At 42.4% G+C, this 25,711-nt stretch overlaps 1 long non-coding RNA gene across 3 annotated transcripts in view; it reads right to left on the reverse strand.

Annotated features, from left to right (window-relative positions):
- The window catches only part of LOC140850473 (uncharacterized), a 112,391-nt gene extending 94,198 nt beyond the window's left edge, over positions 1 to 18,193 (reverse strand). For all 3 annotated transcript variants that reach the window (XR_012133367.1, XR_012133368.1, XR_012133366.1), the window contains exon 1: positions 17,882 to 18,193. This is a non-coding gene — a long non-coding RNA (uncharacterized lncRNA). The remainder of the gene's footprint in view (positions 1 to 17,881) is intronic.
- Positions 18,194 to 25,711: the final 7,518 nt, after the last annotated feature.

A 25,711-nucleotide genomic window follows, 5' to 3' on the forward strand; every position in this document is an offset into this window, starting at 1 on the left:
TGCTAGGGAGGCAGGGTGGCGGGACTGGTGAGCGGGTGCCTGGGACCGGCGCCTGAGGACAAAGAATATCCCACGTTTTTCCCTGCGGGACCGGTGGGCGGGTGCCTGAGACCGGCACTTGAGGACAGAGGAAATCGCGCGTTTTTCCCCTTTTTTTTTTCTCTTTTCTGCGAGTGCTTTTTGGAAGCCTAAAAGGGACAGGGACCCCGGTGCTAGGGAGGCAGGGCGGCGGGACTGGTGAGCGGGTGCCTGGGACCGGCACCTGAGGACAAAGAATATCCCGCGTTTTTCCCTGTGGGACCGGTGGGTGGGTGCCTGAGACCGGCACCTGAGGACGGAAGAAATCGCGCGTTTTTCCCCTTTTTTTCTCTCTTTTTGGCGAGTGCTTTTTGGAAGCCTTGAAGGGACAGGGACCCCGGTGCTAGGGAGGCAGGGCGGCGGGACTGGTGAGCAGGTGCCTGGGACCAGTGCCTGAGGACAAAGAATATCGAGCGTTCCTTCCCTGCGGGACCGGTGGGTGGGTGCTTTTTGGAAGCCTTGAAAGGACAGGGACCCTGGTGCTAGGGAGACAGGGCAGCAGGACCAGTGAGCGGGTGCCTGGGACCGGCACCTGAGGACAAAAAAAAAAAAAAAAAAAAAAAAAAATCGCTTGTTTTTTCCTTTTTGTTGCTGTTGTGGTTTTGGTTTGGAGAGTGCTTTTTGGAAGTCTTAAAGGGGCAGGACAGGTCACTTAGACCAGAGGCAGGGAATCTGGGGATCTCTGGGCACTCTAACCCTCTGGGCAGCAGGGAGCACAGAGGCCCCTTACGGAGATAAATAGTCTCCTGGCTGCTCCCCCTCCAATGGGGCTCCACCATTTTGGAGGAACAGCCCCAGCCAGGCCAAGCCCACAGCAACAGCGGAGATAAACCCCAAAGCAACTGGGCAGGAAGCAGAAGCCCTGTCTGCGCACAGCTGCCCAGCACAAGCCACTAGAGGTCGCTATTCTCCCAGGAAAAGGCTACAAACCAACAAGAAGGGAAGCTCTTCCAGCGGTCACTTGTACCAGCTCTGCAAACTATCTCTATCACCATGAAAAGGCAAAACTACAGGCAGACAAAGATCACAGAGACAACACCTGAGAAGGAGACAGACCTAACTAGTCCTCCTGAAAAAGAATTCAAAATAAAAATCATGAACATGCTGACAGAGACGCAGAAAAAAATGCAAGAGCAATGGGATGAGATGCAGAGAAAAATGCAAGAGCAGTGGGATGAAGTCTGGAAGGAGATCACAGATGTCAGGAAAGAGATCACAGAAGTGAAACAATCCCTGGAAGGATTTATACGCAGAATGGATAAGATGCAAGAAGCCATTGAAGGAATAGAAGCCAGAGAACAGGAACGTATAGAAGCTGACATAGAGAGAGATAAAAGGATCTCCAGGAATGAAACAACACTAAGAGAAATATGTGACCAATACAAAAGGAAAAACATTCGTATTATAGGGATACCAGAAGAGGAAGAAAGAGGAAAAGGGATAGAAAGTGTCTTTGAAGAAATAATTGCTGAAAACTTCCCCAAACTGGGGGAGGAAATAATCGAACAGACCATGGAATTATACAGAACCCCCAACAGAAAGGATCCAAGGAGGACAACACCAAGACACATAATAATTAAAATGGCAAGGATCAAGGACAAGGAAAGAGTTTTAAAGGCAGCTAGAGAGAAAAAGGTCACCTATAAAGGAAAACCAATCAGGCTAACATCAGACTTCTCAACAGAAACCCTACAGGCCAGAAGAGAATGGCATGATATACTTAATGCAATGAAACAGAAGGGCCTTGAACCAAGGATACTGTATCCAGCACGACTATCATTTAAATATGATGGTGGGATCAAACAATTCCCAGACAAGCAAAAGCTGAGGGAATTTGCTTCCCACAAACCACCTCTACAGGGCATCCTACAGGGACTGCTCTAGATGGGAGCACCCCTAAAAAGAGCACAGAACAAAACACACAACATATGAAGAATGGAGGAGGAGGAATAAGAAGGGAGAGAAGAAAAGAATCTCCAGACAGTGTATATAACAGCTCAATAAGCGAGCTAAGTTAGGCAGTAAGATACTAAAGAAGCTAACCTTGAACCTTTGGTAACCACGAATCTAAAGCCTGCAATGGCAATAAGTACATATCTTTCAATAGTCACCCTAAATGTAAATGGACTTAATGCACCAATCAAAAGACATAGAGTAATAGAATGGATAAAAAAGCAAGACCCATCTATATGCTGCTTACAAGAAACTCACCTTAAACCCAAAGATAAGCATAGACTAAAAGTCAAGGGATGGAAAAACATATTTCAGGCAAACAACAGTGAGAAGAAAGCAGGGGTTGCAGTACTAATATCAGACAAAATAGACTTCAAAACAAAGAAAGTAACAAGAGATAAAGAAGGCCACTACATAATGATAAAGGGCTCAGTCCAACAAGAGGATATAACCATTCTAAATATATATGCACCCAATACAGGAGCACCAGCATATGTGAAGCAAATACTAACAGAACTAAAGAGGGAAATAGACTGCAATGCATTCATTGTAGGAGACTTCAACACACCACTCACCCCAAAGGATAGATCCACCGGGCAGAAAATAAGTAAAGACACACAGGCACTGAACAACACACTAGAACAGATGGACCTAATAGACATCTATAGAACTTTACATCCAAAAGCAACAGGATATACATTCTTCTCAAGTGCACATGGAACATTCTCCAGAATAGACCACATACTAGCTCACAAAAAGAGCCTCAGTAAATTCCACAATATTGAAATTCTACCAACCAATTTTTCAGACCACAAAGGTATGAAAGTAGAAATAAATTCTACAAAGAAAACAAAAAGGCTCACAAACACATGGAGGCTTAACAACATGCTACTAAATAATCAATGGATCAATGAACAAATCAAAATAGAGATCAAGGAATATATAGAAACAAATGACAACAACAACACTAAGCCCCAACTTCTGTGGGATGCAGCGAAAGCAGTCTTAAGAGGAAAGTATATAGCAATCCAGGCACACTTGAAGAAGGAAGAACAATCCCAAATGAATAGTCTAACATCACAATTATTAAAACTGGAAAAAGAAGAACAAATGAGGCCTAAAGTCAGCAGAAGGAGGGACATAATAAAGATCAGAGAAGAAATAAACAAAATTGAGAAGAATAAAACAATAGCAAAAATCAACGAAACCAAGAGCTGGTTCTTTGAGAAAATAAACATAATAGATAAGCCTCTAGCCCAACTTATTAAGAGAAAAAGAGAGTCAACACAAATCAACATAATCAGAAATGAGAATGGAAAAATCACGACAGACTCCACAGAAATACAAAGAATTATTAAAGACTACTATGAAAACCTATATGCCAACAAGCTGGAAAACCTAGAAGAAATGGACAACTTCCTAGAAAAATACAACCTCCCAAGACTGACCAAGGAAGAAACACAAAAGTTAAACAAACCAATTACAAGCAAAGAAATTGAAACAGTAATCAAAAAACTACCCAAGAACAAAACCCCGGGGCCGGACGGATTTACCTCGGAATTTTATCAGACACACAGAGAAGACATAATACCCATTCTCCTTAAAGTGTTCCACAAAATAGAAGAAGAGGGAATACTCCCAAACTCATTCTATGAAGCCAACATCACCCTAATACCAAAACCAGGAAAAGACCCCACCAAAAAAGAAAATTACAGACCAATATCCCTGATGAATGTAGATGCAAAAATACTCAATAAAATATTAGCAAACAGAATTCAACAGTATATCAAAAGGATCATACACCATGACCAAGTGGGGTTCATCCCAGGGATGCAAGGATGGTACAACATTCGAAAATCCATCAACATCATCCACCACATCAACAAAAAGAAAGACAAAAACCACATGATCATCTCCATAGATGCTGAAAAAGCATTTGACAAAATTCAACATCCATTCATGATAAAAACTCTCAGCAAAATGGGAATAGAGGGCAAGTACCTCAACATAATAAAGGCCATATATGATAAACCCACAGCCAGCATTATACTGAACAGCGAGAAGCTGAAAGCATTTCCACTGAGATCGGGAACCAGACAGGGATGCCCACTCTCCCCACTGTTATTTAACATAGTACTGGAGGTCCTAGCCACGGCAATCAGACAAAACAAAGAAATACAAGGAATCCAGATTGGTAAAGAAGAAGTTAAACTGTCACTATTTGCAGATGATATGATACTGTACATAAAAAACCCTAAAGACTCCACTCCAAAACTACTAGAACTGATATCGGAATACAGCAAAGTTGCAGGATACAAAATCAACACACAGAAATCTGTAGCTTTCCTATACACTAACAACGAATCAATAGAAAGAGAAATCAGGAAAACAATTCCATTCACCATTGCATCAAAAAGAATAAAATACCTAGGAATAAACCTAACCAAGGAAGTGAAAGACTTATACTCTGAAAACTACAAGTCACTCTTAAGAGAAATTAAAGGGGACACTAATAAATGGAAACTCATCCCATGCTCATGGCTAGGAAGAATTAATATCGTCAAAATGGCCATCCTGCCCAAAGCAATATACAGATTTGATGCAATCCCTCTCAAATTACCAGCAACATTCTTCAATGAATTGGAACAAATAATTCAAAAATTCATATGGAAACACCAAAGACCCCGAATAGCCAAAGCAATCCTGAAAAAGAAGAATAAAGTAGGGGGGATCTCACTCCCCAACTTCAAGCTCTACTACAAAGCCATAGTAATCAAGACAATTTGGTACTGGCACAAGAACAGAGCCACAGACCAGTGGAACAGATTAGAGACCCCAGAAATTAACCCAAACATATATGGTCAATTAATATTTGATAAAGGAGCCATGGACATACAATGGCAAAATGACAGTCTCTTCAACAGATGGTGCTGGCAAAACTGGACAGCTACATGTAGGAGAATGAAACTGGACCATTGTCTAACCCCATATACAAAGGTAAACTCAAAATGGATCAAAGACCTGAATGTAAGGCATGAAACCATTAAACTCTTGGAAAAAAACATAGGCAAAAACCTCTTAGACATAAACATGAGTGATCTCTTCTTGAACATATCTCCCCGGGCAAGGAAAACAACAGCAAAAATGAGCAAGTGGGACTACATTAAGCTGAAAAGCTTCTGTACAGCGAAAGACACCATCAATAGAACAAAAAGGAACCCTACAGTATGGGAGAATATATTTGAAAATGACAGATCCGATAAAGGCTTGACGTCCAGAATATATAAAGAGCTCACACGCCTCAACAAACAAAAAACAAATAACCCAATTAAAAAATGGGCAGAGGAACTGAACAGACAGTTCTCCAAAAAAGAAATACAGATGGCCAAGAGACACATGAAAAGATGCTCCACATCGCTAATTATCAGAGAAATGCAAATTAAAACTACAATGAGGTATCACCTCACACCAGTAAGGATAGCTGCCATCCAAAAGACAAACAACAACAAATGTTGGCGAGGCTGTGGAGAAAGGGGAACCCTCCTACACTGCTGGTGGGAATGTAAATTAGTTCAACCATTGTGGAAAGCAGTTTGGAGGTTCATCAAAATGCTCAAAACAGACCTACCTTTTGACCCAGGAATCCCACTCCTAGGAATTTACCCTAAGAACGCAGCAATCAAGTTTGAGAAAGACAGATGCACCCCTATGTTTATCGCAGCACTATTTACAATAGCCAAGAATTGGAAGCAACCTAAATGTCCATCGGTAGATGAATGGATAAAGAAGATGTGGTACATATACACAATGGAATACTACTCAGCCATAAGAAGTGGAAAAATCCAACCATTTGCAGCAACATGGATGGAGCTGGAGAGTATTATGCTCAGTGAAATAAGCCAAGCGGAGAAAGAGAAATACCAAATGATGTCACTCATCTGAGGAGTATAGGAACAAAGGAAAAACTGAAGGAACAAAACAGCAGTGAAGTTACAGAACCCAAAAATGGACTAACAGGTACCAAAGGGAAAGGAACTGGGGAGGATGGGTGGGCAGGGAGGGATAAGGGGGGGGAAGAAAAAGGGGGTTATTAAGATTAGCATGCATGGGGGTGAGGCAGCAAGGGGAGGGTGGGCTGCACAACACAGAGAGGACAAGTAGTGACTCTACAACATTTTGCTAAGCTGATGGACAGTAACCGTAATGTGGTTGTAAGGGGGGACCTGATATAGGGGAGAGCATAGTAAACATAGTATTCTTCATGTAAGTGTAGATTAAAAATTTAAAAAAAAAAAAAAAAAAAAGAAAGAAAGAAAGAAAGAAGGAAAAGGGGGATTACTCCTTAACAGGATAAAACTATTGGTAAATCAAAGATCAACGCATGCTTTAAATATCCTTAATGTTGATCACTTAAAGGGTGTCAGATGATCAGCTATGGAGGTACTCTTTTCTGATAATATTCCTTTCTCTTAATTTAAAAAAAAAAAAAAAAGCAGTTACTGTGTGCTGACCTCCAATGAGTTCTGCACAGTGGTATAGAGGGCATGTCAAAGTGTGGGCAAAGGGTCTGTTTGTTTCTATGCAGGAGATCAAGGCCTAGCTTGGATACCCAGAAAATGAACTAAGATACGATATGAGGAGGAGCTTCCGGCATCAGCACTCTCTGGAGGACTTGTGCCGGGGGATGATCATCAAAAAGCCTCCACAGGGATTCGGACGATGCTGCGGTTGTGGCTGCATCCAGCCCACCATCTCCTGGACTTGCCATAAGAATGAGGAGGGAGATGTCTAGGCTGGCATGTGCATACAGTGAGACAACGAATTTGACCGGATCTGTACTGTTGGAACTCAACCAGGAGTTGGGAGGGGTGCAAGTTGTAGCACTCCAAAATCTCATGACTATAGACTATCTATGGTTAAAAGAACATATGGGATGTGAACAGATCCCAGAAATGGGCTGCTTTAATTTGTCTGATGGTTCAAGTACAGTTGGACAATATCCATCATATCATAGATAAATTTTCACAAATGCCTAGGGTGCCTAAATGGTTTTCTTGGCTTCACTGGAGATGGATGGTAATTATAGATTTGCTTTGTTTATGTCACCGTATTCCTATTATGTTAATATATGTGTGCAAATTAGTTAGTAGTTTAAAACCTATACATACTTAAGGTACTATACAAGAAGATATGTCAAAGAAATAATCAATCCTCCCAAGTTTCCTTCGTATGCTACATCTATAGCTTTTCTTCTTCCTTCCTAATTACAACCCTTAAATAGAATTCGTGCCTCATATCGAATTTACCGAGTATCATAATTCCTCCAGGTGGTAAAGATACCTTGAGACAAGTGCTGGGCATAGAAGCCACAGGGCATAAATCTGCAAAGAAGTAAAAAGCTAACCTTTGCAAACAATATGGCTTCTCTCTCACTTACCAACTTTACATTTCCCTGTATGGCCCCGGAAGATGACTGGTTAGCCAGAGACGGGTAAGATTCCTCAAGGGAGGAACAACCTAAGACAGGCACAGTCGCAGGGGGGCCATCAGGTGAGAATTTGGGGATCAACAGAGGTGAGGCTCAGAACCTCACCCCCCCTGCTTTGAGAGAAATCTTCTGCATCCGTGGATGTCTTGATGCCCTTGTCTAGCCTGGATTAATACTTAGTCCATAGGCACACACCTGATCATCTGATCATCTACATTTGCCTTCTTACAGCACTAAACTATGTTTTCTACCTTTATCTTGCATCTACCTACCACTTCAGCATTTTATTAAAAATAAAAATAATAATAATAGTAGGAGAAATGGGGGATCAACATATAGATCAAGTACAAAAATCAAACGAATATTCATATTTGACCTGATTGTTTATAGGTCATATTGCATGATCAAAACCGAAAGTTTCTGTGATGACTGCCCTTGTACTGTTCACCATGTAAGAATTTATTCACTATGTAAGAATTCGTTCACCATGTAAGAACTTGTTCGTTATGCTTCAGAAGATTGGAGACTGACGAGAATTAGGCTTGAGATGGATTAATGATTGTACATTGAGCGTTGACCCCCCTATACTGAATTTTATTGTTGTTAACAACCATTTGATCAATAAATATGAGAGATGCCCTCTCAAAAAAAAAAAAAATTAAAAAAAGAAAAAAAAATAATAATAATAAGCTTGTCATCTGAGCTGACAAAAAAGCAGGGATCAAAGCCCTTCCCCAAACTAAGAAACTGCTTTTCTTATCCCACCAGGGAGGGTTCCTGTGGCCTGTGAATAGCGTGCAGACACAGGTCTCAACAGAACCCACAATGCCAAAGTGCCTTGGGAGGAGTTCAGCCTGCATGTCCGCAGCTACCTCAGGAGGTAGCTGAGTCAGGTTCTCCACATGTCATCAGCAACAGAAAAAAGATGCAAGTATAAAACTTGAGCAGAGGCCAGCCACAAGGCCTTTGTGAAGGTGTCCAGATACCCCAGTCCCAGCCTACTGCCTGCCCAGCAAGCACATGGGTATGTGATATGTATAGTCTTCATAAAGGCAGAGAGCAGATTCCATCTTCTAGTGCCCAGTGTGGTACTAGTCTGATGCTGCTCTATATATGGTGGCATGATTTAAAACCATTGCCATGTTGCTTAGAATTCTAGAACTCTTTATGAGCTGATGCAAAAAGAAAACCAGAGGCTCACGTGCACACATTCAGCCCATAGACCATCACCAACCTGAGAAACAGATGCTCATGCTGCATACTGCATATTTATTATTTTCCCCTTTACTGTCTACACTTAGGTTTATTTTGGTTTGATTTCACCAGCATAACAATATTGGAGGAATGTAAGGAAAAGAGAGGAATTTCTGAGTCAGCAAGAAACAGATAAAAAGTGGTTTCTTGAAGGGGTAGAAGGAAGCATTAAATCATTAGCTACACAATCTTTCCCTATACTTCCACCAAAAGGGACCATAGCACTGTTGCAATTAACTCTTGGCTGCTTAACAGTGTGTCACTTACCTCTTGCTGCTTAACAAACCACTCAAAATTTAGTGGTTTAAAGCAGCAATACTGTGGGTCAGAAATTTGGACCATGCTCAGTTATGGCTTGGCTCAAGATGCCTAGGCTTGTCTCCACCTGGTATCAGCTGCTCTCAGTTGTGACTGGGCTGGGTGGGAAGTTCCAAAACGGCCTCACTCACATGTCTAGGATCTCACATCTTAGTTCCAGGGGCTGACTGCCAACTGATGCCTCAGTTGTCTACGTGGACACTCTCCTCAAAGTATCTCATTCTTCAAGGCATCTCTACCCACATGAATTCTCTTTCCCACAGCATATCCTGGACCTGTTTGTAGTCTCCATTCTGTACATTAAATTCCCAGAATTTATTTATCTTATAACTGTAAGTTCATATTCTTCAACCACACCCACCTATTCTCCACCCCCACCTCTGGCAACTGCCAATCTACTGTTTTCTGTAATTTAGAGTTTTGTTTAGGTTCTACATGTAAGTGAAAACATACAGTATTTGTCTTTCTCTGATTTGTTTCACTTAACATAATGTCCTCAAGGTTTGTGAAACTGAATAAAGGAAACCTCATTTAAAGCAGTCAGGCGACCAGAAGGGGAGCTCTCACACACTGCCACTCATATCAATTGCAGACCCTAACAGGAAGAGACCTACTTTGCATTCCCAACAGGAAGAAGCCTACTTATTGCCCCAACAGGAAGAAGGAAGAAGGAAGAATTTCTCCTTGCCCAGCAACAAGCTCAGCCTACAACAAAATACCACAGTACAGCCAAGGAGAAAATATCACCACCCTCACCCTAAACTCTCACTTTCCCCCAATGGACTTGTTGAAAGCAGCCTCTCCCAACCTACTTCCTTTACTTTGTAATACTCCTCTCCTTCATTCTCCAGATTTGCCTGTGATTTTGCTAGCTTGCTTGTCCCAGATTGCAATTCCTTGCTATTCCCAAATAAATTCATTTTTCTGATAAAACGACTGCTTTATTTTTATGGCTGACATTACTAGGTTTCAAAAGTGGGATCCAGCGAAAGCAGCCAACAACTCTAAGGTTGGTGAGCAAACAGGTGCCAGTACCCACAGAGCCGATGAAGTTCACACTTCTCACCAACTCTGGAGATTGAGGGTAAGTCCCTTCTGGATCCAAGCTCCATACTGTCTGTGTCCTGAGCTATCCAGCTTTTTTCAGGATCTGTTTGAAGGCTTTGTTCTTTATTTTTCTGTGAAGGTTTTGTCCTTTCTGGTGAGTACTTGTTTTTCTGGATGTCTGTTTTTGACTAAAGGGATCCTAATCTTCTAAACTCTCAAGAGAGCCCTCCTTCTGGACCCTAGCTGGGTTTATTATTTAAAACTATGGTCCCTGAATCACTGTGTTGTACACCTGAAACTGTTACAATATGTCAACTCTACTACAATCAAGAAAAGACAAAACTCTGGTCCCTCTTTGTGCACATATTTAATTCAATAGACCAACTTAGCTAAAGATAATTTAGAACTTTTTATCTCCCCAAATTTAACTTTTCTCAGAACCAGATTAAAAGACCATAGCTCTAAAATTAAAGTGAATGGAATGCCTGTTTCAGTTGGTACCTGGAGGCTTCCAAACACAGGATTCTAAAATTTCCTCGTTACAAAACATTTCTAGATTAACTGAGGCAAGAAAACAATTGAACTCACATGGCTTCTGAGGCCTCATCTTCCCCTCCCACTTCTTTGTTTCCAGATTTGTAGCAGCCACCTTGTAAGCCTCACCTCTGCAGCCATCTTCCTCTTTCCCATCATTGCCACCCCACTTATAGTCTCCTTTCCCCTCCCTCATTCTAATCCCTTCACAAAACTTCTATTTTCCTCTGAAACTCTCCCCACTCTCTTCTCCCCTGAACCTATTAAAATCTGCTACTTTAAATTAAATCTTCTAAGGATCCAAATAAACCCTAGATTTCTTATGTTGCCTTGACTAAGGCTAGATTTTAAGCCAGAAAGACTTACCCAGAGTGAGGAACCCCATAATTTTGCTGAAGAATTTAATATAGTCATTGAAATGACCAACCTGGTTTCTCAGATTTGTATCAGTCCACATGTCTGTTGGTGAGTGTCAAGCCCAACACTGGGTGAAACTTGCCTGATGGGAAAATCCTGAGAGAGGATTTAGAGAAACAGATCCCTAACTTGTGGCAAGATGCTATAAAACTCAGAGGCAAATCCACCAGCAATTTCAGTACCTTTCCCTAAACATGTTGGTTGGAAAAAAATTCAGGCTCATACACAAAAGCCTGGTTAACCTGTTCATGACTATTACAAGCAACTTGAAATTGTTTTTAAGAAAAATTATGGCCTTCCTTTGAATGTTTGTGGGTAAAATTGTAATTTATCCAGAATGTCTCTCCTGGCTTTAATACATATGCATATCAACAGGAGCTCAAGGGTGGAGGGAAGTATAGCTTTAGTGCATTTGCCTCATTCCTCAGGGGTGGAGAGAAGTTCATCTCCATATCAATGGGTAATTACCTGGGCAACCTAAGGCTTATCTCTGAGAGGTGAGGAGGATGGGTTTTGCTGCTGCTGGAGCAGAATGGAGAGATGGGCCCTGGACTGCAGTTTGTAAGCAATAAATGGTTTTTTAACTTTATTTCTCCCTTTGACTGATTTAGGTTTTTAGAGGTATTTTGCCCAGGATTTCCTCTCCCTGGACTTACAATGTTGGATCTACTTATTGTTGTGCCCAAAGTTGCGAATCTCAGGAGACCACCAGGGAGCCAACACGGATGCAAAAGCAAAGAGCCTTTATTCAAGCTAGCCCGAGCTCAATCTCACACCTGTGCCAACGCAGTGGCCAGGTGCCAGAGAAAGAGCGAGTTTCAAAAACACAAAGGTTTTATGGGGTTCTAGGGCAGTTGGTGGGGTGATGGTCATGGCTCTGGCTGATTGGCTGGGCCTAGGGGTAGTTGGTGGGGGTGATAGGTCGTGGCTTTGGTCAATTGGCAGGGTCTAGGTGTGGTGCTGTGCTTCTTGCTGACTGGAGGAGAGAGAGAAACCATGCTCCAATTGGCTGAAAATAGGATCCAGGTCCCGATTGGCTGAAATAGGACCTGGGTCCCGATTGGCTGAGGTAGAATCCAGGAGCTTGCCCTTTCACTCCCCCCTTTCTCTGGATCCTAAAAAGGGATTCAATCATGGGTCTAATGAGGTTTCACAGTTGTAAGGAGATAAAGGCTGATACTGTTGTCTTAGCACTATTAGCTGGACTGTATTAATTCTATTTTTGACAAAAGTCATCAGTCTATTGAGGATACATGGTCTAAAGGTAAGCAGGAGTAACAGTATTACTAGAGGGCCCATTAGGGTGGAGACTAACGTTGTTAACTACTGGGAATTGTTAAATAGAGATTCAAACTATCTTTGTTGTTGTTCCCATTCTCTCTTGTGTTTGGCTAAGCCTTCCTGGACTTTAGCCATAGATTCTTTGGCAATTCCCAAGTGATCTGTAAAGAAACAGCATTCTTCCCCTGATAGAGGAATTTCTTGCTACACAAAAAGATGACCTGTGCAACTTTTGGCTCATGAGTCATTGTAACTATAAGTTAGGTGAGGAAAAATTATTTTCTGGAATGAGTGATATATTTAAATACACATAATTACTCTTATACAATATGACAGGAGTTCTTTTTTGAAACTTTTCACAGGTATAACTGCTAATATCTTCTCAGGACAAAACTGCTTTATAAATATCACAATGATCACCATCTCTAACAGACTAATCAGCAATATCATTCTATCTAAGTTTTCTTCCATCATTTGTCTATATATTTCTTCTGTAGTATGTACATACATAAGTGCCATTATTGGAAATAATAATAAAAAAAGATACTATTATTTAGTGGGCTTCAGTTTTTCTGTGTCTGACGTGCAGACTTTTGTTAAGGTTTTTTGATGGTCACCTTCTGGAAATGATTCTTCTAGAGGATGTTGATGTTGGAAGTTCTCTTTCATCTTGTATCTGAATTCATTTTCTGGGTAGCTAGATCAAGCATTGATCTTCTGTAACAACATAAGCAAACCCTTTGCTCTACACCTTGATATGATTTTTATGCCATAGTGAAGAACTTATTGGAGACTACCACACAGGAACTGTTGTTGTCTCAGAAAAGGAAATATTATCAGAAAAATGTATTTCCACTGATGATCATCTATCACTTTTTAGAAGATCAAAATTAAGGATATGTAAAGCATGCATTGATCATTGATTTGCAATTAATTTTATCATATCAGGGACTAATCCTCCCTCTTTGTATTACTAAATAATGTTTAAGAATAAGATGAAAATATTCAATGAGAGCTTGGCTTGTAGAATTGTATGAAATGCCTGTTTTATGAGTGATGTTATATAGCTGAAAAAATGTATGTAACACAGAAGAGAGGTAAACTGGAGCATTGTCAGTCAGCTTAAGAGATAAAGCTTAAAACATTTTATCAGCAACACTTGAAACAAGAAGCTACAAAACCATTTTTCTTTAGTTTACTTAATTTTAAGTAATATTCATTTTGCTGAAATATAGTTTTTTACTAGTTTAGTAGTAATTAAACAGTGATTATAAACAAGAAAAGATTTACAAATGACAATGGTTAAAGATTTGATGAGAACTTACTGTAAGATAGTTGATATATGGAAGTTTGGATATTTCTGTAACATAAAACACTTAATAATAAAATTTAGCATTATTCCTTTTCACAGCACTTTTTAGGTAAGTATATATCAGGTAAATAAGCCAAATTAGTTAAACATTTTCTTTGATGAGGAGAAGAAATTCTACTGATATGTTCCAGGGGCCTCTGGAAAATATCAGAGTTAATTGAGAGGTAAAAATACTTTTTAAAATTTTGGTTTTGGGAAGCTGTCAAAAGCTTTTAAGGTACTTGCCTAAATAGAATTATAGTTATTAAATAACACTTATTATTTAACCAGAATGATAATAAGAAAGTTTAAAAGCAAATGCAGAAGGTTACACAGTTGTTAACACTTAGCTTACAGTCCTTTTAATATTAAGATCTCATTTTCTTTAATACTCAGACAATTCATGGAGACTTTAAGCATAAGAAACTTTCAATAACTAATTAGAAAACTTTCTACAATCTTTCAACATTAAAGGTAGAGCAATAAACTTTTGTTCGTTTAACAAGCAAAAATTCTAGTCCTGCTGTGTACTTGATATCAAGATCCATTTGCTTTCAATTTCACACAGCAAGACCATATCAATCCTTCACAACCTTCCCACAACTTTCCTCTTACATTCAGTGTTTTCTTTCCTTGAACAAACAACTGTACTTTTGAATAGTTATCTTCTTTAACTTTCAACAGAATGCATTTTTATTCTTTATACCTTCTCTTATTAAAACATACATTCTTTAACATACATAAATGTTTTCATTATTATATTAAGTAGTTTTAATTAGAACTTAAAACCATTTGGTAACTTAACCTTCAGTGAACACTGAAAAATAGACTATTGTAAATTGTTACATCAGCAGTCTTCAGATTGATACATTTATGAATATATTTTATCATTTGTGGAAATGTGCCTTACAGCACAATTTCTCATTAAGCACAAAATATGTCTATATAACTTAGCAAACTTTAAGAATTTTGGTTATCACAAAAATTCTCAGGCTGTTTGCAGATATATACATTGTTATACATTAATACAGTATTATTATTAAGATGTTTATTTGCTACATTTGTTTACTTTTTTTTAGCAACATGCCAGATTACTTATAAAACTTTTACTAAACATCAGACAAAGTCAAGCTTTTCTTTAAGCATTCTCTTGAAATATTTAACAGGTAACATCAACTTAAATGACTTGAAGTAAACTTTGGCAGCTGTTAACTATAAGGACATGTCCATTTCAGTTAAGCTTAAATTAGCATTAATGCATAATATTTTTTATTATATTTTCTGGAAATTTTAGAATGCCCAATTTTCACAAGCACTTGTTTTTAAATCAATTTTTATTAATACTCTCCAGAGGTAGAAAATATTTTTTGTTTACATACTTAGACACGCAAACATACAGACTGAGACATAAGACTATAGTTAGCAACACTTTTCATATAAAAACATATACACAGACAAACTGACATAAGGATTTGAATTACTAATATTTAATTGTCTTCTTTCTTCTTAGTTTATTTGATTGAAAGTACTTCAGTTTTCAAGAATACACTCTAAGAGCAAGCAGTTTACATTACTGTGTTAAGGTTTAGACAGCCCCACTCCAGGGGGCTGGAAATAAAATGCATGTACAATTCTAACACAAGTTATTTAAAGCCAGGCTGTATTGCAAAATATAAATTTCTTCTATCTCAGGGACTCTAGTTTAAAACTTCCCAATTTTCAAAGATAATGATGAACCTAGTAAGTAGAATAGATTTTCACTGAAAGAATTTGGAAAACTAGTTCCATATTGTAGTAGTTCACGAGACTTTTGACTACTTCCCTTGTGGCAAATATATTTAGCTGCATAACATTATATTGCATATCTCTTTCAGGGGCTAAGCCTCTCTAATCGGGGAGTTTGTATTGAGGCCAGGTTTGTGTGCAAAAGATAAGACACTTCTTTCTTAGAGTTTAGGGATTGAATTACTCTCAGTTTTCCTAGTTTTTTCTGCCTGAGCTTTAGTCATTTCTTGAGAGCCCCTTGCCTGTCTGATAAGTGTAGGGACTGTGTGACTTCTCACTGCTAGAGCCTTGATTTGGGTTATAAGCTTGTTTCACTTCCTTGGGGCTGCAGACAAGGAAATGCCTAGCTCTAGGACGACTGCCTCTAAGGAAAGGAGTTAATAGAATAGAGCTATTTACATGTTGATTTGAGGGTGTAGCTTGATTATTTTGCAGGTTCTATTTACATCGTGTTAGTTGCAGGACTACCTCCTAAACTGAAAAACAGCATCTTTTAAATGAGATACCTTCTTCAGGGAACCAAGGACATTGTTCTATAAATTCTAAAAATTTTGTTAGTTGTGTTGTGCCCAAAGTCACAAATTCCAGAAGACCCCCAAGGAGCTAACACCAATGCAAAAGCAAAGAGCCTTTATTCGAGCTAGCTCGAGCTCAGTCTCTCATCTACACCAACGCAGTGGCAAGATGCCAGAGAAAGAGAGTGAGTTTCAATACCACAAAGGTTTTATGGGGTTCTAGGGCAGTTGGTGGGGTGATGGTCATTGCTCTGGCTGATTGGCTGGATCTAGGGGTAGTTGGTGGGGTGATAGGTCATGGCTCTGGTCAATTGGCAGGGTCTAAGGGTGGTGGGTGAGCTCTTTGCTGACTGGAGAGGAGAGAGACCAAGCTCTGACTGGGTGAAATAGGATCCGGGTCCCGATTGGCTGAAATAGAATCTGGGAGCTTGCGCTTTCAGTTGTTGTCCTACTTTTGAGCCACATGTCCACAGCATATACTTAAGTATCTTTGCAAATAGGACTCAGATGTTTCCAGTTCCTATGTTACTCTCAACCCTTTTCGAGGAGATTAGTGAGTTGCTCGATCTGCTCCTGGGAGGCAATGACTTGAGCTTTTAAAGACTCATTAAATCCTCTCGCGGATCAAAGGGCGGCGCAGAGGGCAAAATCTGAGAGGTGATTATCTGATTTTGAGAAATTGTCAACTGTTTTCTTAAAGACTCAATTATTTCTTCCTTTGTATCTATAGGAGGAGCTGAGGGTAAAACTACAGAGGAATATCTCGGAAGAGGGGGATAGATCTTTTTTACTCTTATCTCTTTCCTTGGTGTACTGTCGTCTCTTCTAAGTTTTTGTCTCTCCTGATCATCTCTTTCACTCTTCTCATTTTCTGAATTTTCTGAATCTGAGCTTGAGGCATTTCTCAATTTTTCCTTTTTCTTTCTGGTTTTATATTCATTATCTACTCCCTCTTTTTCTTGCATTGTCTCCAGTGAACTCTCAGCACAGTCATCTCCTGTCTGTGACTCTCTTGAATCTCACCTAATGTTTTTATGTGGTCCTGAATATGTTCTTGAATCACAACTTTTGGGGAGGAGAGGCAGTCTTTCACTAGAGCCCAAAGAGAGAGTATACTGGGAGGAACTGAGTCTTCTCCATTCTCTCTCATATATCTTGCAATATCTACCCTGTGCTTCTCCCAGTCCTCTCTACCAAAACTTCCTCCTGTTAGCAGCCAGGGACTTATATCTCCTACAGCATTAATGTAGGTCCTTGCTGTCTCATCCTTTATCCCAGTCCCTGCTGCCTTAAGCAGTTGTTTCAAGCTGCTCTTAGCCTGATGTTTAGACAGATCTGATCCCATCTTGTAGCTATGAGAAATAGAAAGCAGCTTAGCAAAAATATATGACAAGGACAATTAGCAGAACAATAGGCAAAGAAAGCCAGCTAGGATGAAAATCCTCTCAGAGCTTGCACAGATATACTTGAGAAATTGTCTGCGCACTGCCTCTTCTGTGGGCGATTTTCCCCAACAGCCCATGAATTTTATAAGGCTCCCTGCACTTGAATGCCTTAACTCTAAAATTTTAGCTCTGTTTTTTGCTTCTGCAAGACAGTAAAGCGAAGGAAAATCATTAGGAGGAGGATCCTTCTCGAGGCTGGCACAGAGATTATCTTAAAACTCTGCTCTCATTAGTTTCTACAGCCCATGGGACCTCTATTTTTTCATTCTTGTGCAGAGGATCCTTCTCGAGGCTGGTACACAGCCCATGGGACCTCTATTTTTTCATTCTTGTGATCTCTCTTTAGGGGATCTGCTCACCTTTGCAGTAGCTGAAATCCCAACTGTCTGTGAGCCTGAACTCAATTCCCGCTTACCTTGTCACGCCGGCCAACACTTTTCTTCCGGGAATTCCTTGGGGGGTCCTTTCTCTTGACCCGGGGTCCTCAGTCGCTTTTGCCATCTGCTTCTGGTATGGGGGACGCCAAGTCCCCGTACGGGCCACCACTTGCTACGTCCAGCAGAGCTGCGGGTTGATCGTGGCAAAACACTGAGACCTAATTACTCAAGCACTTTTTATTAAGCACAATAAGCGAAATAGAAAAACTGCTTCAGAGAAAGCCTAAGCTTAGTGGGTGAAATGAGAGAACAAAAAACACAGACAACACAGACAGACAGACAATGGCTGCAGCCCCGATGTGGCGCAGCACCTTTATTTTTATACTGCCTTTCTCGGACCTCAGCCAAGTGCTATACTCATCTTTCCCTTCTCAGGGTGGGTGGGGGGCAGGCCAGAAGCAGGGGCGGTGTTTTCACATATCCTCAAGGTCTCCCATTCTCAGAGTGAGGAGTCTTGGCTTGTCTTCGAGGACAAGATATGTTTTTGTGGGCAGATAACTTCCAAGGACTGCACCGGCTGTTCTCAAGCTTGTGCTTTCCCATGCTGCGTTCAGACATGGGGGAAGGTGCTTTCCCATTCTGCCTACAAACATGTGAGAAGACAAAGGCCATCCCCAACATTCCCCTAGGGCTGCACATAACCCTCCTTGCTGTAAGAAAATTAAGTCTAAACCTCTCCCATTCTGAAGGACAACTTCTGATAAAGAGGTTAAAGATTCTTGAAGGTGGGAGATGGAGGTTTCTATTCTCTCGAGGTCAATCTATAGCAGCTCTCAAGCTATTATAATGGGAGCTCTGCATTGTTAATGAAGCTACTCCAGTCCCAACCCCTGTCAGCCCTATTCTAAAGAGCATTGCAATAGTTAATGCTGAAATGGGTTCTCCCTTAGCACGTCTGATCTCACTCGAATATCTCTGATATATTTCTTCTTCTGAGTGATATATGATTTTAGGGAGAAACTGGACTAAGACACAAAATCTTCTACTCTTATTTAAGACCTGCCCGTGGACACAAGGTGTCAGGCCTGTTGAGCAGACCTACCATCCTTCCTGGGGGGGGGGGGTTTACATAATAGTCCAGACTGGAGGGGTTTACAGTTTCATTACAGAGGGGTTGATATTGAAGGGGGGGTATCTTAAACAGAGGCCATGACCTGACACTGACTGTAAAGTGAGTTCTTGAGTTTTCTGGTGCCATCTACAGGCATTAGGGTCAGAAGTTGTGTTGTACTGACCTAATATCACAATTTCCTCATAGAAGGGAGGCTGGATGTCATAGCAGAGCCAGCAAGATCGGGTAAGGCTGGGTCTGGTTGCATTGAGGAACCTGTAAGCTTGGACCATCAGATCTCAAAGTGGATGTTGAGAGGGGCCAAGGAAGGGAGGGTTCTGTGGGAAGGAGGTCAGGATGGGGGTGATTGTGTCTACATCAGAGGTGTTATTGGACGCAGATGTTATGGCAGGTATAGGGGAGGGCGATGGGGAGATAGGCATTGTAGTTGTCCAAAGTTTGGGTGGAGGAGGTGCTAGCACAGGGTTTGGGCCTATTCTCTGGGACCTGGCTAGAGGCCTTTCAAGTAGCCTGAGCATAAACAAGACTCTATTATCATATCCGTTCTGGTAGAGTCGTATTCCCCACATAAGCCCTACTTCCCAGTTTGTTTCTTTTTTTCCTGCCTCTTTAAAGGAGATGTCAATTAGGTTGCAGGTGGGATTAGTCATGCATTGGGTGTGAGTTGTATTTCGTTGGATTTTCATGAGGCCTTGGGGAGGCTTTCCCATCAGCCAATGGCATGTCCCAGTCTGCTCACAACCCTAATTTTTACAGAAAAAATCTGTCCACCCACCACACTGTGAGATCTTGGCACGGTCAGCTGAGGGGGATGGACATATATAGAAGCAGGTATTTTGGAGTTCTTTCATGGAAGTCTGGGTACTACATCCCAGTATCCTTATTCTACCTTTGTGCCAAGGGTCTTGTTTGAAGAGAGTGCACAGGTCCACAGTGAGGGTAGGCCACCAGGTTCTCTTAGGGTATTGTCCTGTTAACTGGACTACTATCTGGTGGGAAGTTGGGGTAATGATTTGCCATGTACTATTATAGGGGGTATGAGGGTTAGGGTCGTGGGTTTTGGCATGAGTAAGGCATAGTATAAGCAACATTAGTGGGGTAAGTGAGAACGGCACAGTCTTAGCTTTAGAGGATTGTCTTTGTCTGGCTGACTTTTCTATTCTGGAACAAAGTCCTTGAGAATGGCGTGTGGGTCAGCTGGTCGGACATGGGTGCAGTGGACGTAGGGAGTAATCCCATTGACCTTGAGAGCAGTGGGAGTGGTCAGGATCATGATGTAGGGTCCCTTCCAGTGTGGTTGAAGTGTCTGGTGTTGGTGTCTCTTGACGTACACCCAGTTACCTGGACGATAGCAGAGCGGTTCTGGAGGGGGTCCGGTCTCATAAAGAGCTTTCAGGTTAGGCCAGACCTGCTCATGGGTTTGTTGCAACACTTGGAGGGTAAAAATGAATTGGTGATCATCAAATTCAGCAAGTACTTCGGGTTTGAGAGTGGGAATAATAGGTGGAGGAATGCTATACATGATCTCAAAGGGAGTAAGTCCCATCTTATATGGGGAGTTATGCACCTGATAAAGGGCAAAGGGAAGGAGAGTTACCCAGTCTCCACCAGTCTCTAGGGCTAATTTAGTCAAGGTCTCTTTTAAAGTTCTTTTCATTCTTTCTATCTGTCCTGAACTTTGGGGCCTATATGAACAATGTAATTTTCAATCTGCCCCAAGAACCTGTGCTACTCCCTGTGTTACCTTGGAAGCAAATCCTGGTCTATTGTCTGAGCTTATCTTAGCAGGAAAACCGTACCTTGGCAGAATGTCTTCTAACAATTTCTTGGCCACGGTCTGCAATGTCTCATGCTTGGTGGGAAACGCCTCGATCTAACCTGAAAAGGTGTCTACAAACACTAGCAAATACCTTTACCCATATTTTCTGGGCTTTACTTCCGTGAAGTCTACTTCCCAATAAGCGCCTGGTCTGTCTCCTCAGAGTCTGGCACCAGGGTTGGGTGCCTGGGTGGTCGCATTTGTCAGTTGGCAAGCCTTGCAGCTTGCTGCGATCTGTCCAATTTTTGATCAAGAGTTTTTGATAGTGATGCGAGCATGTCGCACCAAGTCTTCCATTTTTCTCATCTCCATGTGTGTAGCCCAATGCATTTTGGTCAGGACATGTTGTCTTAACTCTTCGAGTAGAATAATGTAGCCGGCAGCTCTCCACCACCCATCTAGGTAGTTGGTCATAGGCAGCTGCTTGATCCATTTTGTGTCTTCATCAGTGTAGAAAGGGGTGTCTGGAAGGTTGGGGGCCCCTGGATCTGGCACTGTGGTCACTAGGGCATGGTCCACAGAAAGGGCTGCCTGTTTAGTGCATTGGTCTGCCAATTTAATTCCTTTGGCAACCGGGGTGTCAGAGTTTTGATGGCCCAGGCAATGAATTATTGCCAGTGCTTTGGGTAGCTAAAGGGCTCATAGGAGGCCAAGAATTTCTTCTTTATTTTTGATTATTTTTCCCTCTGCAGTTAATAGCCCCCTTTCTCTTTAGATGGCTCTATGTATGTGGGCAGTGGCAAATGTATACTTACTGTCCGTATAGACATTAAGGCATTTGCCTTTGCCCATAGTCAATGCTCTAGTCAGCGCGATCAGCTCTGCTCGCTAGGCTGAAGTCCCTGGAGCCAGCGGCTCAGCCCAGACAGTTTCTGTCTCGGTTGTTACAGCCACCCCTGCATACCTTACTCCATCTTGCATGAAGCTGTTTCCATCAGTGTACCAGGTGGCATCTGCTTCTGCCAGTGGCTGATCTCGCAGGTCGGTTCTGACTCCGTGAACATGAGCCAGGATTTCTCCACAGTCATGGAGTGGTGCCTCCCAGTCTGGGTCAGGAAGGAGGGTGGCTGGATTCAGCAAGGCGGGTGTCTGGAACAGAATTCTAGCAGGATTTAAAAGCAGTCCTTGGTAATGCATTAGTCAGGCATTACTTATCTATCTGTCTGGTGGCTGTTTGAGCACCCCTTCAATTGTGTGTGGGGTAGTGACATTTAATTCTTGTCCTAGTGTTAGTTTGTCTGTGTCTTTGACCATGGTAGCCATGGCAGTGATGATTCGCAGACAGGGGGGCCATCCAGCGGTGACAGTGTCTAGCTGCTTGGAGAAATAAGCTATGGGCCTTTTCCAAGGGCCAATGTACTGTATCAGCACTCCTTTAGCTACTTCTTTACTTTCATCTATGTATAGGTAGAAAGGTTTGGTTAAATCAGGGATCCCCAGTGCAGGTGCAGAGAGTAAGGCCTGCTTCAGTCTAGTGAATGAGTTCTCCATAGTCTCTGTCCATGTAAACTCCTGTTTTTCTTTGGTGGCTTCATAAAGGGGTCTAGCTATTTCCGCAAAACCTGGGATCTACAATCGGCAGTATCCTGCAGATCCTAGGAATTCACGCGATTGGTGGACATTTTGTGGGCATGGTATTTTTAAGACAGTCTCTTTTCTTGCTTCCATGAGCCATCTCTGTCCCCCTTTTAACTTATAGCCTAAGTAGCTTACCTCCTTGCAGATTTGGGATTTTTTGGCTGAGGCTCGGTAACCCAAGGCTCCTAGTGTAGAAAGCAGGTCCTTGGTGCCTTGCAGGCATATCTCCTGGTCTTCAGTGGCTACCAGGATATTGTCTACAAACTGTAAGAGTTAATTCTGGGTGTTTAGATCGGGACTCACTTAGATCTTCATGTAGGACCTCATCAAAGATGGTGGGCGTGTTCTTGAATCCTCGGGGGAGCTTGGTCTAGGTGAGCTGGCCACTAATTCCTTTTTCTGGGTCAGTCTACTCAAAGGCAAAGATGTTCTGGCTCTTAGGTGCTAGGGGCAAGCTGAAAAAGGCATCTTTTAAATCTAGGACTGTATACCAGGTTCGGATAGGAGGCAATGAGCTGAGGAGGGTGTACGGATTTGGGACTGTTGGGTGTACATCTGTCACCCGCTTGTTTACTTCACACAAGTCTTGGACTGGTCAATAGTCAGTTGAATTTGGCTTTCGGACTGGTAATAGGGGGGTATTCCATGCTGACTGGCAAGGTCTCAGTATGCCTAACTCGAGTAATCTTCTAATGTGTGGAGTGATTCCAGCTTTTGCCTTGAGTGGCATCGGATATTGCCAGACCCTGACTGGATCCACACCTGATTTCAGTTCTATAAATATTTCTGGCCTATGTTGAGGTAATCCCACTCCCCCTGTCTCAGCCCAGGCTTGGCAAAATGTCTGTAGCCAATATTTTAAGTCATGCATTGGTGATAAGGGTGGCTGGTGCAGGCGGTACTCATCTTCGAGGCTTATAGTGAGCACCTATATTGGATGTCTTCCTTTGTTTAGAACTTTTGTCCCTTCTTGGTGGAAGCTGATTTGTGCCCCCACCTTGGTGAGCAAGTCTTGGCCTAATAAGGGGTAGGGGCATTCTGGTATGACTATGAACGAGTGGGATACCCGGCCCATGCCAAGGTCTACCATCCTTTGGGCAGTCCATGAATATTGTTTCATCCCAGTAGCTCCCTGTACCCATGAGGTTTTATCTGCCAATTTTCCCTGGGGTTGTAATAGGACAGAGTGCTGAGCTCCAGTGTCCACAAGGAATTCTATAGGTCACCCCTCCACTTTTAGGGTTACCCTGGGCTCTGGGAGGGGTGCCGAACCCCGTCTCCCCTAGCCATCAATGCCTTTGGTACTCAGGATAGTAATGGGGGCCTTTTTGGGTCTCTTGTTAGGACAGTCTTTGACTCAGGGGCCTTCCTCTTTGCAATATGCACAGTGGTTCTTATTTAACTTGGGGTGGTTCCCTCAGGTGAGGTCTTCCTTACCTTGTCCAGTGGCCAGTTTTTTAAGGCATCTCTCTCGCTCCTGAGGGCTATCTGCAGTCGTAGCCAGCAGTATTTTAGCCAGGTTTCAAGTTTGGTGGTCATTTATTCTCATCTGTAGTTCATCTGGGCTCTCTTGATTATTAAAAACTCTTTCTGCCACCACTACCAGGTCCTGCAAGCACCTTTCTCCTAATCTCTCTACTCTCTGTACTTTTCTCCTTATGTCTGGAGTGGCTTGGTTAATAAAAGCCATAACTATAGCGGCTCTATTCTCTGGAGCTTCAGGATCCATGGGGGTGTACTGTCTAAAGGCCTCTATGATCCCCTCTTGAAATGCCACTGGGCTTTCATCCCTGCCTTGTTGAGCATTATATACCTTAGCCAAATTAGTGGGCTCTTGTGCAGCCGCCCTGAGACATGCCAACAGAGTCTGGCGGTAGACCCGGAGTCTCTCCTTACCTTCTGCTGAATTGTAGTCCCAGTTTGGACAAGAGAGGGAAAAGGCAGCATTTATGAGATCTCGGTTCTAGGTGGGCTGTCTATTGCCACCCAGAACTGACTTCCGGGCTTCCACCTGGATCCTTTCTCTCTCCTCAGTGGTAAAAAGAACCTGTAAGAGCTGTTGACAATCATCCCAAGTGGGCTGATGGGTAAAAAGAACAATGTCTAAGAGGTTAATAAGATCTTTGGGGTTTTCTGAGAACTTAGCATTCTGAGTTCTCCAGTTATAGAGGTCGCTAGTGGAGAACGGCCAATAGTGCATTGGTTGTTCTGTTTCATCAGGGGGCCCTGCAGAATGCAGAGGGAGGACAGTTGAGTCAGCGGGTCCTTGACTGAGGGCTGCTCCATGGACTCAGCCCCATGTCCCCACCACAGGTCCGTGTGTAGGCTCTCCTCCTTCAGGAACAGGAACCGGTTCTTCTGGAACTGGTTCCCCTCCATCTGGTTCTACTGGTTCCACCAGCGGGGCAGTTAGGAGGGGCTGATAGGGTGGTGGAAAGATCAACTCCTCTGAGATGGTGTCCTGCAGGACTGGGTAAAGGGAGGGTTTGGTTTCTTTAGGTCCTGAGTCTCTCTGAGACGTTGGGACTGTACCTTGTAGGACCAAGACTTTGGGTGTGGAGCCTGTCCTGGATGGAAGGAAAGGTTTAAGCCATGAGGGAGGATTTTCAATTAGGTCCTGCCAGACTAAGATGTAGGGAATTTGGCCTGGATGGCCCTGGGCTCCTTTCCTGAAGATAACACTTTTCACCTGTAAAAGAGTGGTTAGATCAATAGTTCCCTCCGGCGGCCAGCCAACGCTAAAGGACAGCCACTCAGAGGTGCAGAAAACACGAAATTTTCCCTTCCTGATGTCCATGCTCAAACTGTGAGCCCTCTCCCTAACATCTGAAAAATGGGAGATAAAGAAGTCGTCTGCATCTGTCCCATTTCTTCCGTCAATAAGATAAACATGATAGCCAACAAACAGGTGCCTACAGAGAAGAATCTGCCGTGGCCGCAGAGGCAAAACTGAAAGTAAGTTGAGGGCCTGATGGACTACAGTGGAAGCTGACTTTCCTCACAGATGAGTACTTTGTCCTCCAGACGGGGACAAGGAATGTCTCCCAAGACCCCTAGTCAGCGACCCGCCAGCACGTCTGCCTAAGTCAATTCTGACCCGGATACAAATTGGAGCTCCTACAGGCTTATACAGGCTTATTTGCAAACAAAAACAGTGAGACACAGATAGATAAAGAGTGAGACATAGGTAGACAAAGACAGACAGATAACCGAGTGCACTCACCAACCGGCACTGGGCCCTCCGGGTTGGGAGTCCTGGGGGTCTCTGGGATCCTGGATGAGCCCCCAGATGTTGTGCCCAAAGTCTCAAATCCCAGGAGACCACCAGAGAGCCAACAT

The sequence above is a fragment of the Manis javanica genome, chromosome 7 (genome assembly GCF_040802235.1).
Source record: "Manis javanica isolate MJ-LG chromosome 7, MJ_LKY, whole genome shotgun sequence".
NCBI classification, from domain to species: Eukaryota; Metazoa; Chordata; class Mammalia; order Pholidota; family Manidae; genus Manis; species Manis javanica.